The sequence below is a fragment of the Equus przewalskii genome, chromosome 9 (genome assembly GCF_037783145.1).
Source record: "Equus przewalskii isolate Varuska chromosome 9, EquPr2, whole genome shotgun sequence".
NCBI lineage: Eukaryota > Metazoa > Chordata > Mammalia > Perissodactyla > Equidae > Equus > Equus przewalskii.
In genome coordinates, this window is record NC_091839.1 from 33,665,392 (window position 1) to 33,681,061 (window position 15,670).

Below are 15,670 nucleotides of genomic sequence, written 5' to 3' on the forward strand. Positions count from 1 at the left end.
ACACAATGAATAAGATAAAGAAAAATCTGGACTCCTTAACAAACAGAGCTGATATTATGGAGTACAGAATTAACAATTTAGAGAACAGATATATAGAAATGCTTCAGATGAAGGAGGAGAGAGAACTAAGACTCAAAAGAAATGAAGAAATTCTCCAAGAAATATTTGACTCAATAAGGAAATTCAGCATAAGGATTATAGATATTCCAGAGGGAGAAGAAAGGGAGAAAGGAGCAGAGAGCTTACTCAAAGAAATAATAGCTGAGAATTTCCCAAACCTGGGGAAGAAGCTGGAATTACAAGTAAATGAAGCTAATAAAACTCTTAATTACATCGATGAAAAAAGATCTTCTCCAAAGCATACATTAGTAAAACTGGCAAAAGCCAAGGACAAAGTAAAAATATTAAGGGCAGTAAGGCAGAAGGAAATAACCTACAAAGGAACCCCTATCAGACTTTCAGTGGATTTCTCAGCAGAAACCTTACTGGCTAGGAGAGAGTGGAATGATATATTCAAAATTCTGAAAGACAAAAATTTTCAGCCAGGAATACTCTATCCAATGAAACAATCCTTCAGATACAATGGAGAAATAAAAGCTTTCCCAGATAAACAAAATCTGAGGGAGTTCATCACCACAAGACCTCCCCTATAAGAAATGATCAAGAAGGTCCTCATACCCGAAAAAAAAGAAAGGGGTTACAAAGCCTTGAGCAAAGAGATAAATAGACAAAATCAGAACAGCTTAGCAAACAATTATAACAATTATATATAATAATTATAACAATTATAAAAATAAAGGTGAGGAAAGCAAAAATAACTATAATCACTTCATTTTAATCACAAACTCACAACACATAACAGAATAAGTTGTGACAACAATAACTTAGATGGAAAAAGAAAGGTATGGAACCTGTTTACACTAAGGAAGTAAGAGGTTATGAGAAAATGGACTATCTCATCTACAAGATCTTTTATACAAACCTCACAATAACCACTAAACAAAAAATCAGAACAGAGGCATAAATGATAAATAAAGAGAAAACCATAATAGAGAATCACCAAACTGAGTTGGCAGTTGGAAATATGCAGGACAAGAAACAAGGGAAATAGAGAACAACCAGAAAACAAGTGAAAATGCAGTATGAAGCCCTCATATATCAGTAATCACTCTAAATGTAAATGGACTGAATTCTCCAATCAAAAGACACAGAGTGGCTGGAAGTACTAAAACAAGGCCCAGCAATATGCTGCCTCCAGGAAACATGTCTCAGCTCTAAAGACAAACACAGGCTCAGAGTGAAGGGAGGGATGATGAAACTCGAAGCAAATGGCAAGCAAAAGAAAGCCAGCATTGTCACATTTATATCCTACAAAGTAGACTTCAAGATAAAAAAAGCAATGAGAGACAAAGAGGGACAGTATAAAATGATAAAAGGAACACTCCACCAAGAGGATATAATTCTTATAAATATATAGGCACCTAACACAGGAGCACCAAAATACATAAAGCAACTATTAACAGACCTAAATGGAGAAATTAACAGCAACACAGTAACAGTAGGGGACCTCAGCACCCCACTTACATCAATGGATAGATCATCCAGACAGAAAGTCAACAAGGAAATAGTGGAATTAAATGCAAAACTAGACTAGGTGGACTTCTTAGATATATATATATATACATAACACTCCATCCAAAAACAGCAGAATACACATTCTTCTCAAGTGCACATGGAACATTCTCAAAGATAGATCATATGTTAGGAAACCAGGCAAGCCTCAATAAATTTAAGAGGATTGAAATCATCTTAAGCATCTTTTCTGATCATAGTGCTATGAAACTAGAAATCAACTACAAGAGAAAGCTGGGAAAGTCACAAATATGTGGAGACTAAACAACATGCTACTGAACAACCATTGGATCAATGAAGAAATTAAAGGTGAAATCTAGAGATATCTGGAGGAAAATGAAAATACACCATACCAACTCATACGGAATGCAGCAAAATTGGCCCTAAGAGGGAAATTCATAGCAATACAGGCCCACCTTAACAAATAAGAAAATTCTCAAATAAGCAATCTTAAACTACACCTAACAGAACTGGAAAAATAAGAACAAACAAAGCCCAAAGTCAGCAGAAGGAAGGAAACACTAAAAATTAGAGCAGAAATAAATGCAATAGAAACCAAAATATAGCTGAAAGGATTGATGAAACTAAGAGCTGGTTCTTTGATAAGGTAAACAAAATTGACAAACCCTTAGCTAGACTCACTAAGAAAAAAGAATGACGGCTCAAATAAATAAAATTAGAAATCAAAGAGGAGAAATTACAACCAAAGACATTCAAAAGATTATAAGAGACTACTATAAAAAACTATATGCCAACAAATTGGATAACCTAAAGAAATGGACAAATTCTTAGGCTCATACAACCTCCCAAAACTGAATCAGAAGAAATAGAGAATCTGAATAGACAAACCATAAGTAAAGAGATCGAAACAGTAATCAAAAACCTCCCAAAAAAGAAAAGCCCAGGATCAGATGCCTTCTCTGGAGAATTCCACCAAACATTCAAAAAAGATTTAACACCTATCCTTCTGAAACTATTCCAAAAATTTGAAGAAGACAGGACACTTCTTAACTCATTCCATGAGGCCAACATCAGCCTCATCCAAAAGCCAGACAAGGACAACAAAAATAGGGAAAATTACAGGCCAATATTGCTGATGAACATAGATACAAAAATCCTCAACAAAATATTGGCAAACCAAATACAGCAATACATTAAAAGGACCATACACCATGATCAAGTGGGATTTATACCAGGGACACAGGGATGGTTCAACATCCACGAATCAATCAATGTGATATACCACATTAACAAAATGAGGTATAACAACCTCATGATCATCACAATAGATACAGAGAAAGCATTGGACAAGATCCAATATCCATTTATGATAAAACTCTGAATAAAATGGGTATAGGAGGAAATTACCTCAACATAATGAAGCCCATATATGAAAAACCCACAGCTGAGATCATACTCAACAGTGAAAAACTGAAAGCCATCCCTCTGAGAATAGACACAAGACAAGGGTGTCCACTCTCACCACTCCTATTCAGCATAGTACTGGAGGTATTGGCCAGAGCTATTAGGCAAGAAAATGAAATAAAAGGTATGCAAATTGGAAAAGAAGAAGTGAAACTCTTGTTGTTTACAGACAACATGGTTCTATATATATAGGAAACCCTGAAGAATCCATGGGAAAGCTATTAGAAATAATCAACAACTACAGCAAAGCAGCAGGGTACAAAATCACCTTACAAAAATCAGTTGCATTTCTATACTCTAATAACAAACTAACAGAAAGAGAACTCAAGAATACAATCCCTTTTAAAATCACAACAAAAATAATAAAATATCTAGAAATAAATTTAACCAAAGAGGTGAAAGACCTATACAATGAAAACTATAAGATATTATTGAAAGAAGTCAAAGAAGACATAAACAAATGGAATGATATTCCATGCACATGGATTGGAAGACTATACATAGTTAAAATGTCCATAATACCTAAAGCAAACTACAGATTCAATGCAATCTCAATGACATTCTTCACAGAAATAGTACAAAGATTCCTAAAATTCATTTGGGGCAAGAAAAGACCCCAAATAGCCAAAGCAATCCTGAGAAGAAAGAACAAAGCTGGAGGTGTAAGAATCCTTGACTTCAAAATATACTACAAACCACAGTAATCAAAATAGCATGGTACTGGTACAAAAACAGACACACAGATCAATGGAACAGAATAGAAAGCCCAGAAATAAAGCCACACATGTCTGGACAGCTAATCTTCAACAAAGGAGCCAAGAACATACAATAGAGAAAGGAAAGTCCCTTCAACAAATGGTTTTGGGAAAACTGGACAGCCACATGCAAAGGAATAACAGTAGACCATTATCTTACACCATACACAAAAATTAACTCAAAATGGATTAAAGACTTGAAGGTAAGAGGTGAAACCATGGAACTCCTAGAAGAATATATAGGCAGTACACTCTTTGAGATTGGTCTTCGAAACATCTTTTTGAATACAATGTCTACTCAGGCAAGGGAAACAAAAGAAAAAAACCAAATGGGACTTCATCAGACTAAGGAGTTTCTCCAAGGCAAAGGAAACCAGGACCAAAATGAAAAGACAACCCACTAGCTGAGAGAAAATATTTGCAAATCATATATCTGACAAGGAGTTAATCTCCAAAATATGTCAAGAACTCCTACATCTCTACAGCAAAACAAACCAAAAACGCAATAAAAAAATGGCCAGAGGATACGAACAGACACTTTTCAAAGAAGATATATGGATGGCCAGCAGGCACACGAAAAGATGTTCAACATCACTAATCATTAGGGAAATGCAAATCAAAACTACAATGAGACATCACCTTACACCATTAGAATGGCTATAATCACCAAGACAAAAAACAACAAATGTTGGAGAGGTTGTGGAGAAAAGGGAGCCCTCATACACTGATGATGGGAATGCAAACTGGTGCAGCCTCTAGGGAAAACAGTATGGAGATTTCTCAAAAAATTAAAAATAGAAATACTGTATGACCCAGCTATCCCGGTACTGGGTGTTTATCCACAGAACTTGAAATCAACAATTCAATGAGACTCATGCACCCCTATGTTCATTGCAGCATTATTCACAAGAGCCAAGACATGGAAGCAACCCAAGTGCCCATCAACTGATGACTAGATAAAGAAGATGTGGTGTATATATATACAATGAAATACTACTCAGCCATAAAAAAGGCAAAATCGTCCCCTTCGCAACAACATGGATGGAACTTGAGGGTATGATGTTAAGTGAAATAAGCCAGACAGAGAAAGACAAACATCACATGATTTCCCTCATATGTGGAAGATAAACACATGGACAAAGAGAACAGATTAGTGGTTACTAGAGGGGAAGGGGGTTGGGTGTGGGCATCAGGGCTAAAAGGGCACATGTGTTTGGTGACCGACAAATTATGTATAACTGAAGTTTCACAATGTTATAAACTATTATCAGCTCAATAAAATTTTTTACAAGTTTTCCTGAATACCAGTACACAGACTACATAAAAGGCTTTCTGAACCATGAGCGTCCTTCTGAGGTCTTGGGCTGTTTGTCAGCACAGCAGAGCCTATTTTGTTCTTTTCAGTACAATCGTGTGTTTGCCTTGTTGGAGCCACAGGTTCAGGTCATGGTACACGAAGATGAGGATGGCGTTTCCTCAAAAGGAGCAGATACTCGCAGAATTGGCAATCTTAGGAAATGATGAGGCCTGGGTTAAGAAATAAGGACTTTGTAAGCAACTCAGGAGAGAAAATTTTCCTGCTCTATGGGCCTGGAGGTCTAAGGAAGGGAGATTCCAGGAGCTTTTTTTTTTTTGAGGAAGATTAGCCCTAAGCTAACTACTGCCAATCCCCCTCTTTTTGCTGAGGAAGACTGGCCCTGAGCTAACATCCGTGCCCATCTTCCTCTACTTTATACATGGGACGCCTGCCACAGCATGGCTTTTGGCAGGCGGTGCCATGTCCGCACCCGGGATGCCAAGAAGCAGAAAGTGCGCAATTAACCCTGCGCCACCGGCAGGCCCCTGGGAGCATTTCTGATACTGGGATCAGTGTAAGAGTGGCGAGCATAGCAGGCTAGAGGCTTCCCTCTGGTCAGGAGAGAGTGACAAAGAGGGGAGACCCCAAAACTGGCTCCTGCCTGGTCAGTAATGTAAATTTTTCTTGGTGTTGCGTTTTCCTCAAACCTTCAGTGAAGCCTTGTTTAAAGGTACAGCTTGGTCTCAGCTGTGGGTAGTTAGGGAAGGACCTGCCCTTGCTTTCAACACACCCGTAAAGGATAGAGAGTACCCCTAACGCCCCAGGCCACCAGCGCAGAACCACCCGGCCCAGCGGAGCGGGAGAACAGAGGCTGCGCAGGGGACACACCAGGGCCGTGCTGTAATTGATTTGGTGCAGGTCCTTCCTGCCTGCAGCATAAGTAAAACGGAGTTGGTAAGCACCAGACATAGTCCCTGTCACGGGCCTACCCTCCTGACCTAAGTGAGCTGCGAACTGCAATTTCATGGTGTGAACAGAAATTTTCCACGGGGGTTACTCCGTGGAAAGATGTCATTCCGTCTCCCGCTGTGGCAGCTCCTCCGCTGTAACCGAGCGGGAGGCTGCTTACGTTATGCCGCAGCAACAAACAGCCCAAGAACCTCAGTGGCCTAAAACAAGAAGCGTGTCTTTCCTGTTTCTGCTCCACGCCTAAAGCCGGTCAGCTGTGCCTTCTGCTCAAAGTGGCCGCTGCCCAGGACTCAGCTCGGGGGGCAGCGCCGTCGGAAATGCGGCCGGCCACTGTGGCGGAGGCAACAAGCACACGGCAAAGCAGCACCGGCTCTTAAAGCCAACACCCAGAAGCGACGTGTGTGACTTCCGCTTACCCAAAGCAGGTTCCCCACCTGGGGACGGGCAAGGCAGAGCAAGAACGTGTGTACGCAGCCTCCTAACTCCACCTGCACGCACACGCCCCGGGAAAGCCCCTGAGCGCCTTGCCTGAGAGCGTGTTGTTTTAACTGAGCAAACGAGAGTCACATTTAAACTGTACTGAGCAGCCTGCTAGCTTTCCTGACATGGGAAATTCTGTAGGAACCGCTTGGTTGTAGGTAAAGTAAAAGAAAGACAAACAATATATGTGGAAAATAGATGATGAGTGAAGTATAAGAAGAAAATAGAGAAATAGCAAACGAAGGAGAGAAGGAGAATCATGACAGTGAGGACTCGCCTCCTTGCCGAGTGGCTTTGGCACAATTTTCTTCCACTGCTGTTCATTTCTCTGGGTCCTGACTAGTTAATCGAATGAAGAAAGACAAAGGGAAGATGAGAAAAATGTGGGAAATCGAAGACATGTGAGTCTGGGCTAACAAAGAAGGGTAACTGGATTAAAAAACAACGAACAAAGGAGCAAAAATAAAAATTTCCTTTGCTCCTATAAAAAGTAAGGAGCAAAGGATAATGAAGAGTCTAAAATCCAAAAGCTGGGGAGGGGCTGTAGAAGGTGAAACGCTGGAGTTTGTTGCCCCAGCCCTTGCAATGTCAGATTTTTCCCTGGCTGCACTCTGCCTGATAATATTTGCAAAGCTCACCCTCGAGATTTTACACGTGTCCTGGGGAAGAATATTGCTCGTTGGGAGTTGGTTATCCCAGAATAAATGCGCTGGGCCCTTTGCACCGTAGCTTGAGAGGCAGCCTGCACTGAAACGGGCCCAGGCTGGTGAAGCCCCCATCTTTAGACACACGCTCAGTCTTTCCTCTTCCCACAGCCCACGGCTTTGGAGAACACCCAGGGCCTGCTGGGTAGAGGTGGTGTAACTGTATTCCAGAGAAAACCTTACTCTGACACTCTGACCCATGAGAAACCACTTAAATTTGTTTGGAAAAAAAAAAGCCTTTATGGCTCCACAAGCCTGGTGCTAAAAATACCATTTTAACGTAACCAAAGCTGCTTCAGTAGCGCCTGGCTGGTGGAGACTATCAGACCGTCAGGCATCTCCGCTAAATGTCAGCCTGCCTTTTCACACAAAAACCATGAAACTGTTTAATTGCAATCCACTGCAGGGAGCCTCCGAACCCTCAGAGGGGCAGGCGTACGCCTGGGAAAGGAGCAGGTTGCTCCCCAAGGCGCCGTGAGGCCTGACACTATGGCCTCTACTTATCATTTTTTCATGACTTAATTGTGGAACTGTTTCTTAAAAATTTACATGAAGTAGAAACAGTTTTCTAAGGAGAATCCACTCTCTGTCACTAAGCAGGAAACCTCAGCGTACCGCCAATGCCTTCAATTCCCTTCAGCTCTCTGTTGGGTGTCTCCTCTTTTTCTGAAATTAATACTTCCCTTTCTTCCTCTATCTACAAATATATGATTTCCTCAGGAGCAGTCGTATTCTGCACAGGGCAGCCACAAGCCTAAGTGATGACTTCGTGTCTAAAAAGGGCTCGGTCTGTTGGGCACCCAGCTGGCAAGCCCCCATACCTTCGAGAAGTAAAGGGCCTCCCTTCCCCTGGGAAGATTCCTACTCCAGGCTGCGTGGCTTGGTGACAGTGCATGGGGTTGATTTCAGTCCCCACACACCCTTCATGCAGACACCTTTGTGAAGTCCACAAACCGCACAACGGCCCGCGTCGGCCCTTCCATGTTCTGACGTGATCTATCTCCTTAGCTACAGATGGTTGATCCAGGGGTGGCTTTTTATACACGCCAAGCCAACCAGAGCCCTTCTGTGGAATTTTTTCCAACTAGACTCAAGAGAGTCAGAGCTCCTCTGTTGGCGCAAGTCAAAAGATGCATTTCATGACCTGTTGGTGACTCAGATTCCTCCCATTTGAAAAAAGCCACTGGTAGTGAGAATGAAGCCAACGTGCACAAAGACGCGAAAGCAAGAGATGGCAAGCATTCAGTCAGCACTCAGGTGCCTGCTCCAGTGGTGCCGGGACCAGCAGCCCCCCTGCCCTGTCGTGGGGGGTGTGGTTCGGTTGCTCAGCCCTCCCTTGGATCCCACGAGTCAACAGACATCCTTTGTGCTTCAGCTTCTTTGAGTTGGGTTTGCATCACGGCAACCTGAGAGTCATGAAGAAATGCGGGAGCACTGCAAAGAGCAGCCATGTCTCATGGCAGCCAATGCTTGCAGATGTGGCTCCAGCTTGACGGATCACCCCGGACCAGCTCCACGGAGAGGAGATAACTGCAACCAAGGCGCAGAGTGGCCTGTGCTTGTTAAGTGACTCAGAGCTGACAATTCCCCATTTCCAGCAGTGTGACCTTCTGCAAGTCTCCATACCTCAGTTTCCACATCTATAAAACAGGAATTTTCATAGTTCTTATGTCATGGGTTTATTGAGAGGATTAATTGAAACAATGCATGGAAGTATCTAGGACAGTGCCTGGCACCTAGTGCTCAATAAATATTAGATCTGATTGTTCTTCTTTTATTATTTCCAGTGTCAGAATGGCACTTGACATAGGAGAGACACTAGCAAGTGTTGCAATAGATATAACATTGCATTTTAGCCCTAACTCTATACCTAACATTCTGTGACCTTAGGTAAGTCATTTTATTTTATTCGAACCTCAATTTTCTCAACTGTAATTGGGAATAATAATAATATTTTTGGCAGGTTAATTGAAAGACATCAGGAAATAATATGTATGAACAGATTTCATGAATTCTAAAACTCTATCCAACTATAAAAGACTGGAAAGATCAATCTAAGTTCGCTTTTTTCAAAGATGCTAAGATCAGTATTTTAATAGCTAAAAAAGAAGTAAAAATTTGAAAACCGACATTCTTCTTTTGAATGTAATAGGTACTATATGTCCTAAAAATAGAGACATTTTCCCCCCATTGGAATAAATAGAACAATTTCTATTTTGACTGGGGAAAATGTGTCCTTTAAACATTTTTATTTTTCTTGAATTAGGCCTCATGCAAAAATTTTGCTTTCCCCTCGTGAAAACTGACAATTTTAATAGTATCCCAAGCTCAGCCTGGGAAAACAGCAATTTTAAAATTACAAATCAAATCTTGGCATGATGTTTAAAACATTAGCCTGCATACAACAAAGGAAGCCTCAGATCAAACCATCTGTTTTCTTAGCATGTCAGCATTTGATAAGTGGAGATTTTAAAAATAAAACAGAATACAATCATCTCTGAACCATTTCAGTGAGAAAAGAGCCTGACCAAAAAAAACCCTATTGCTTTTTCTAGCAAGTTTGCTAGAACTTGCAGCAGAATAAATTCAAGTTAAAGAATAAAAATATGAAACAAGTGACAAGAATAGGAAAGTTGGACACAGTGCTACCACATCCTGTTTCTCTTTTAATTTAGAACCTCACCATCTGTTCTATGACCTGACCTCCTCCCCTCTTCACCTGAACATTTGCAAGGAAGGAAATGGAAGGTGGAGAGGACTGGACAGAGCCCAGCCAGCGTTTGACTCAGCCATTTTCAAGCCTGGCCACAGACCTCAGAGCAGCTCCTTGGTGACATAGTGCCAGCGTTGTGGCAGACACTATTGAGTGCCATCCAGCAACACTTTTCCTTGCTTCCTTGCTAACAAAGCCTATGTTTTGCTCAGTTCTCAATATGTCTAACCCTAGAGGATAACTCAAGATTGGTCTCTGTCAACTCCTTGCTTCTAGAGGTAGCAGATTGACTCAGTTTTGGCCAGAGTCTGCAAATCTTTAGGTAACCAAGATGGGAAGACAAGCCAATCAGAGACTGACTCAGTGGCCTGCCAATGTCGAGTAGCTGACCCTCTCCTGAAACTCCCACCTCTAAACTTCTTGTTAGATGAATAATTAAATGGCTTTATTGACTAAGACTCTTAGTTTTTTGTTACTTGTAGGGAAAATCACCCTAACTGATAATAGGGCCTTCCACAAAGAATTCCACCCCCTGCTCTTCCCTCCTCCCTGCGCCATAATACCTGGACAAATAGGACACTAAACGTTTAGAACCACAGAATGTCAGAGCTGAAAGTCACTCTACACCTCCAATTAACAGATGATAAAATAAGAAATTCGGAAGTGATTCTCCTTGTTTAAAGGGTTGAGCCTTATTAGTGCAAATGCCTCTGGGAAAAGAGCGAGACGCAGCAGGCAATTGAAGCATGTGTGAGTCACTCTATGAGAATCGTGTCCTAGGTGCAGGTTTGTCTGGGGGAAACTGTGAAGAGCTTCTCTCTGGGAAGGAGAAAGGTGCAGAAAAGGGAATCTGGAGGCTCCAGGTCGATGTCTTCTTCATGCTTTCGAAGGCCAGATCTGAAGTAAAGTTTTCCACAAATGCCGTGTGAAAGGAGAAAGCATTTGTCCAAATTGCTTCCCAGAAATGCACAACGAGCTGTTCCTCCGGAAGTCTGCGTGAGAGCTCCCGCCTCAGCACATCTGGCTGCTGGGCGTCGGCAGAGGGGAGGACGTTAGGTTCATATAAACTCATGGAAGAGATTTTCAAAAGAACTCAAAGAGCTAAAATGATACTTTTAGGGGTATCAGAGACCGGTCTCAAAAGTTGCAAATATCCTCTCAACTTCTGCAACCCAATTCTTCCACAGCCATGTGGATGCAACCTGACTATTCAATTCATTTGAATTGTTGGTGTACAAGATTTTTCTTGAAGTTTTGACAGTTCCTTCCCCTTTTTTCCCCCTCAAACTTTTTTGGAAACCAAGATTATTTTAATCAGAGAGAATATATTCTTACAACTTAATTATAAAAATAACACTTGTTTACGTCTATGTCTGTTCTCCACATTGCATATCCCTAGCTGTATTTAGCAAAGTGTGTAGAACACAGCAGAGGCTCCATAAATATTCTGGAATCAATGCATGATGAAGTGCGGGACACTTAGAAATACAGAAAACAGAATTTTAGAGAAACTCCTTATTCTATACATTCATTTGTAGACACTCAAATCTTGTTCCAGAAATATGTTTTCTATATGTATTTTAAATTGTTTATTTGTTTTCCTATAAAGGGGAAGCCTATTGTGTTATTGTTTCCTGAAAATGCTCGGTTTTTTGGAAATTTTCAACTGAATTTTCCTCTGCTTTAACAAGGGACAGAAGGAATGTAAACTGCTCCCCCAAATTTGCACATGAGATGGAAACAAACTTGTGTTCTCGCTGCCACTGCAGACTTCTCCACTCTGCTTGATAGGTCAGTCCAAGACATTTGGTGGAGTTCTATAGTTCAACTAGAACAATTTAAAAAGCTGATGTAACCAAAGTAAGTAAATAATAAAAGTTCATCTCCATTTGCTATTACTCGGGGTAAATGTAAGTCATGACATGTTTCCTTTGCTCACTTGGGGAGTGATTCATGCACTGACGTTACAAGCTGTTTTCAGGGCTGTTGAAGTTGTGCATGCAGCTCTGGAGGTCAATGAGGAGTCTGTCACTGGAACTCCCCAGAAAGGTCCTCATTAGCAACACGATTTAGCAAATGCGGTATTGACATCACTGTACCAATCCCAGGTTGGGCATGCATGCTCTTCCAGTGAGTCATCTCCTGCAGACTCTCTGCGTGGTCAGGGCTGGCATTTTTACTCAGAAACATCAGGGGGAAATAATTAAAATAGAATTTACTTTTAAGTTTCATCAGGCGGACCATTAGAAAATTTTATTATGACCATCAACAGGGAGCCACAAAGGGATACAACAGGACTTGAGTTCAAATTACAGTCCATTTCCGATCATGGATGCCCAAGTGATTTCTACACTGGATTATCCTTTCCCTTGGCAAAACTGACCCTGGGAAAAACAGGGAAATAAGGACAGATTGTCTTATTTCAATTTTGCCATCCAGCCGTTCATTCAACAAACATGTGTTAAACACATATTTGATGCCAAGCATCATTCCAGGTATGGAGGACCCTGCAGACAACAAAGCAGAGTCCCTGCCTTCGGGGGTCTTAGTTTATTAGGCAAATATTATAAACAAATCAACAAAAAAATACATCTGTAATCCTGGGTAGCCATAAATGCTTTGACAATAAAGAAGAACAAAGGGATGAGAGTGATGTTTCAGATGACGTTCTCAAGAGGACAAGTGTCTCTGAGCAGGGCAGCAGATGAATGGCCAGGCTTGGGCTGCCTAGAGGAAGAGGTTCCAGGCTGAGGGAACAGCAAGTGCAAAGGACCTGAGGCAGACCTGTAATTGGCATATGAGGACCAGCAAGGAAGCCAGTGTGATGAGCAGAGGGAGCTCATCAATTGTGTGAATTGCTGTCAGAGAGACAACCAGGGACACGACCGTGTAGGACTTGAGGCCCCAGGGAGGTCTTTGGGTCTGTTCTAAATGCTGGTGATGTTACTGGAGAGTTTTTGCAAGAAAATGACACAATCTGATTTGCCTTTTGAAGGGATCTTCTGGCTGCACTTTAGAGACTAGATTATGTGGGGGTTGGGGAGGGATGGGAGTTAAAAATAGGAATAGGAAAACTAGTTAGAAGTTTTTTATAGAAATCTTCCCCAGAGATGACTGGTTTGGACCAGAGATGGGATTTCTGGATGGGCTGGATATAGAGTGGGAATGAAGGAGAAAAATGAAGAGTAACTCCGGTTAAGAGCCTCATCAACTGAGTAGTACTGTTGATTAAGATGAGAAAGATGGGGAGAAGCAGCTTGGGTGGGTGTGGGCAGGGAATCAAGAGGTCAGTTTTGGACATCTCAAGTGTGAAGTCTTAGGCTAATTCCTCTTAATGGAGGTATTTGTTGTAGATATGCACTTTGGATCCTGCTTCTTTGAAAAAAGGCATGGAGAGGGGAAGGCCTGGCAAGATGATCTCATGTGGCCTTATGAGGCCCAACAGTGCAGGGTTCTCGAAGGCTGGGAGGCTGCCGCCCCTGCTGCTGTCATGGGCTCAGATGACTGTTAGTGCTGCCGGTTCGTTGAGGAGCCAACGAGGCAGGGGAAACGTGCTCCATGTTCTGTGATATAGTCACGCACCTGCATCATGATGTTTCAGTCAACCACAGACCACATATATGATGGCCGTCCCATAAGATTAGCAGCATATAGCCTAGGTGTGTAGCAGGCTATACCATTTAGCTTTGTGTAGTACACTCTATGATGTTCGCACAATGACAAAATCGCCTAACGATGTATTTCTCAGAATGTATCCCCGTCGTTACATGACACCTGCCTGTTCTGAGGTTGTGGTGAAGAGAGACAGAGTGACTGTCAGACTTTCTAGTAGCCCAAGAACGTCAGGACCAACCACGTAGTTTGGGAGACTAGAAAGGAAGTCTAGCCCAGAGAGTACGGCATGTTGGGTTCTAGCTTTTTTCTGCTTAATAACGTGTACCTTTCTCCCTCAGTACTGTGTATGTCCCACTGCTGCCTCTGAAAACATTCCTGTGGTAAGAAGATCTGACTGAAAAGATGTACTTGGTAAAACATCAGTGTCTGCGAGTGTGGACAGAAGTGCCCTCTACAAATAGATCCTCAGGGATCTGCTCAGTCTAAACGAGCAGCAGAAGCAAAGAAACCACGAATTGAAGATGAAGAGTGTGTGCACCTTGATGAAGAGAGATCGGCTGCTCGTTTGGAGAGTCCCAAAGAAGGGATTGTACAAACCGAACAGATCTGGTCTTTGCAGCTATGTCACTAGAAAAAATGGCTGCAATCAAAGTAAAAATTACAGCAAGAAAAGATCTACAATCAAGACTGACCTAGATGATTAGGTAACTGCCCTAAAACACAGGAGTTTCAGGGAAGCTGAGGTAAATGTGACCCAAGACATTTTCAGTAGAGAGAAGGTGGGGGAGGGGAGGGTCAGAAGTGCAGTTTCCCAGTATTGTTTGCAATTCTTCAGAACGGAATGTACCTGAACAGAAACTGGCCCCCAGTACAACACTTGTGGATGCCATGTATGTACCAAATATCCTGTCCCAGCTGCTTACAACAGATATGACCAGGAAAGAGTCAAAGGAAAAGAAGAAATGGAAAGCTTCAGAGCTGATACTACGGTACCTACCACAGTAAGCCCTGGAAATCTGTAGCAGAGGATGACATGTCTGCCCTGGGACTCAGACTCCTGAGCACCGCCAGTTCTGAGGGCAGCTTCTCAAGCAAGGCTTCCCCCAAACCGGAAGAAAGGATCTCGAGCACCCACTATCACCAGTCAGGCAGTCACCACCTCTTTAATAACAATGCTTCACGCAAGACACATTTTACGGGATCTGAAATTTTTCCCATCAGATGAAAAGTGAAGACAAGGCTGCCAATGAGAAAATGAAACTGCAATTCAGAGAAGAAAAGAGTAGCTGCAGCCAGAGGGCCCTACAGCGAGTGTCCCGGGTCCTTACAGGGCAGGAGACCCGCCCCTCATGTGGAAGCCATGAGACTGGGGAGGGCAGGTTGGAGCAGCTCTTGTACCAGGGCTGCCCGGCAGTTCAAAGACTGGCCATGGCTTTTTCCTGATGGGTCACCAGTGGATGTATTTGCTACAATTAAACGCTTTCATCTTAAGTATGATGTAGCTTGTTTAGACCCAAATGTTCAGAAATAGGGTAGAACTGTATTAGAACTCACCGACCACCAATGTCCTTTGGATGTTTTCTTACCATTTTCTTACAGTTCTGAGACACATTTATAACTACAAGGTAAAGCAAACATCCCACCAGAGATTCTGAATTAGTTGGTTTCTCCTTTTACTGTAAATTTGGGTTAAGAAATATGTGTATACTTTGATCTAAAGGCTGAAACTCAAGCATTATGAATTTACCAAAAACTTATAAATGAAGATGGCCACAGACTGATCTTTCATATGACCTTGTTCCATGCTTTGTAGAGAACGCTGGTTAATAGACTCAGGTGCTGTGGCTTTTGCCTTTTCCAGTCACCTCCTTCCAACTCCTGATTTTCTTTATTTCTTCATCTGCCCAGAAGCCCCATCTCTCCCTTGCACCCCTTGTCTTCAAGGCCTGGCATATAATAGAAGCTCCAACCACTCTCCAACTTGGAACGCTACTGCTTACTGAGGTGCAGTTTGAAAAACAATATACTATTTGCTATTCTTATTGCAAGTTTTGTAATTACCTCAATTGCTGTTTAGAAC

At 42.1% G+C, this 15,670-nt stretch overlaps 1 pseudogene; it reads left to right on the forward strand.

The window, feature by feature from the left end:
• LOC103548491 (parafibromin-like) overlaps positions 1–15,208 on the forward strand; it is an 81,327-nt pseudogene extending 66,119 nt beyond the window's left edge.
• Positions 15,209–15,670: the final 462 nt, after the last annotated feature.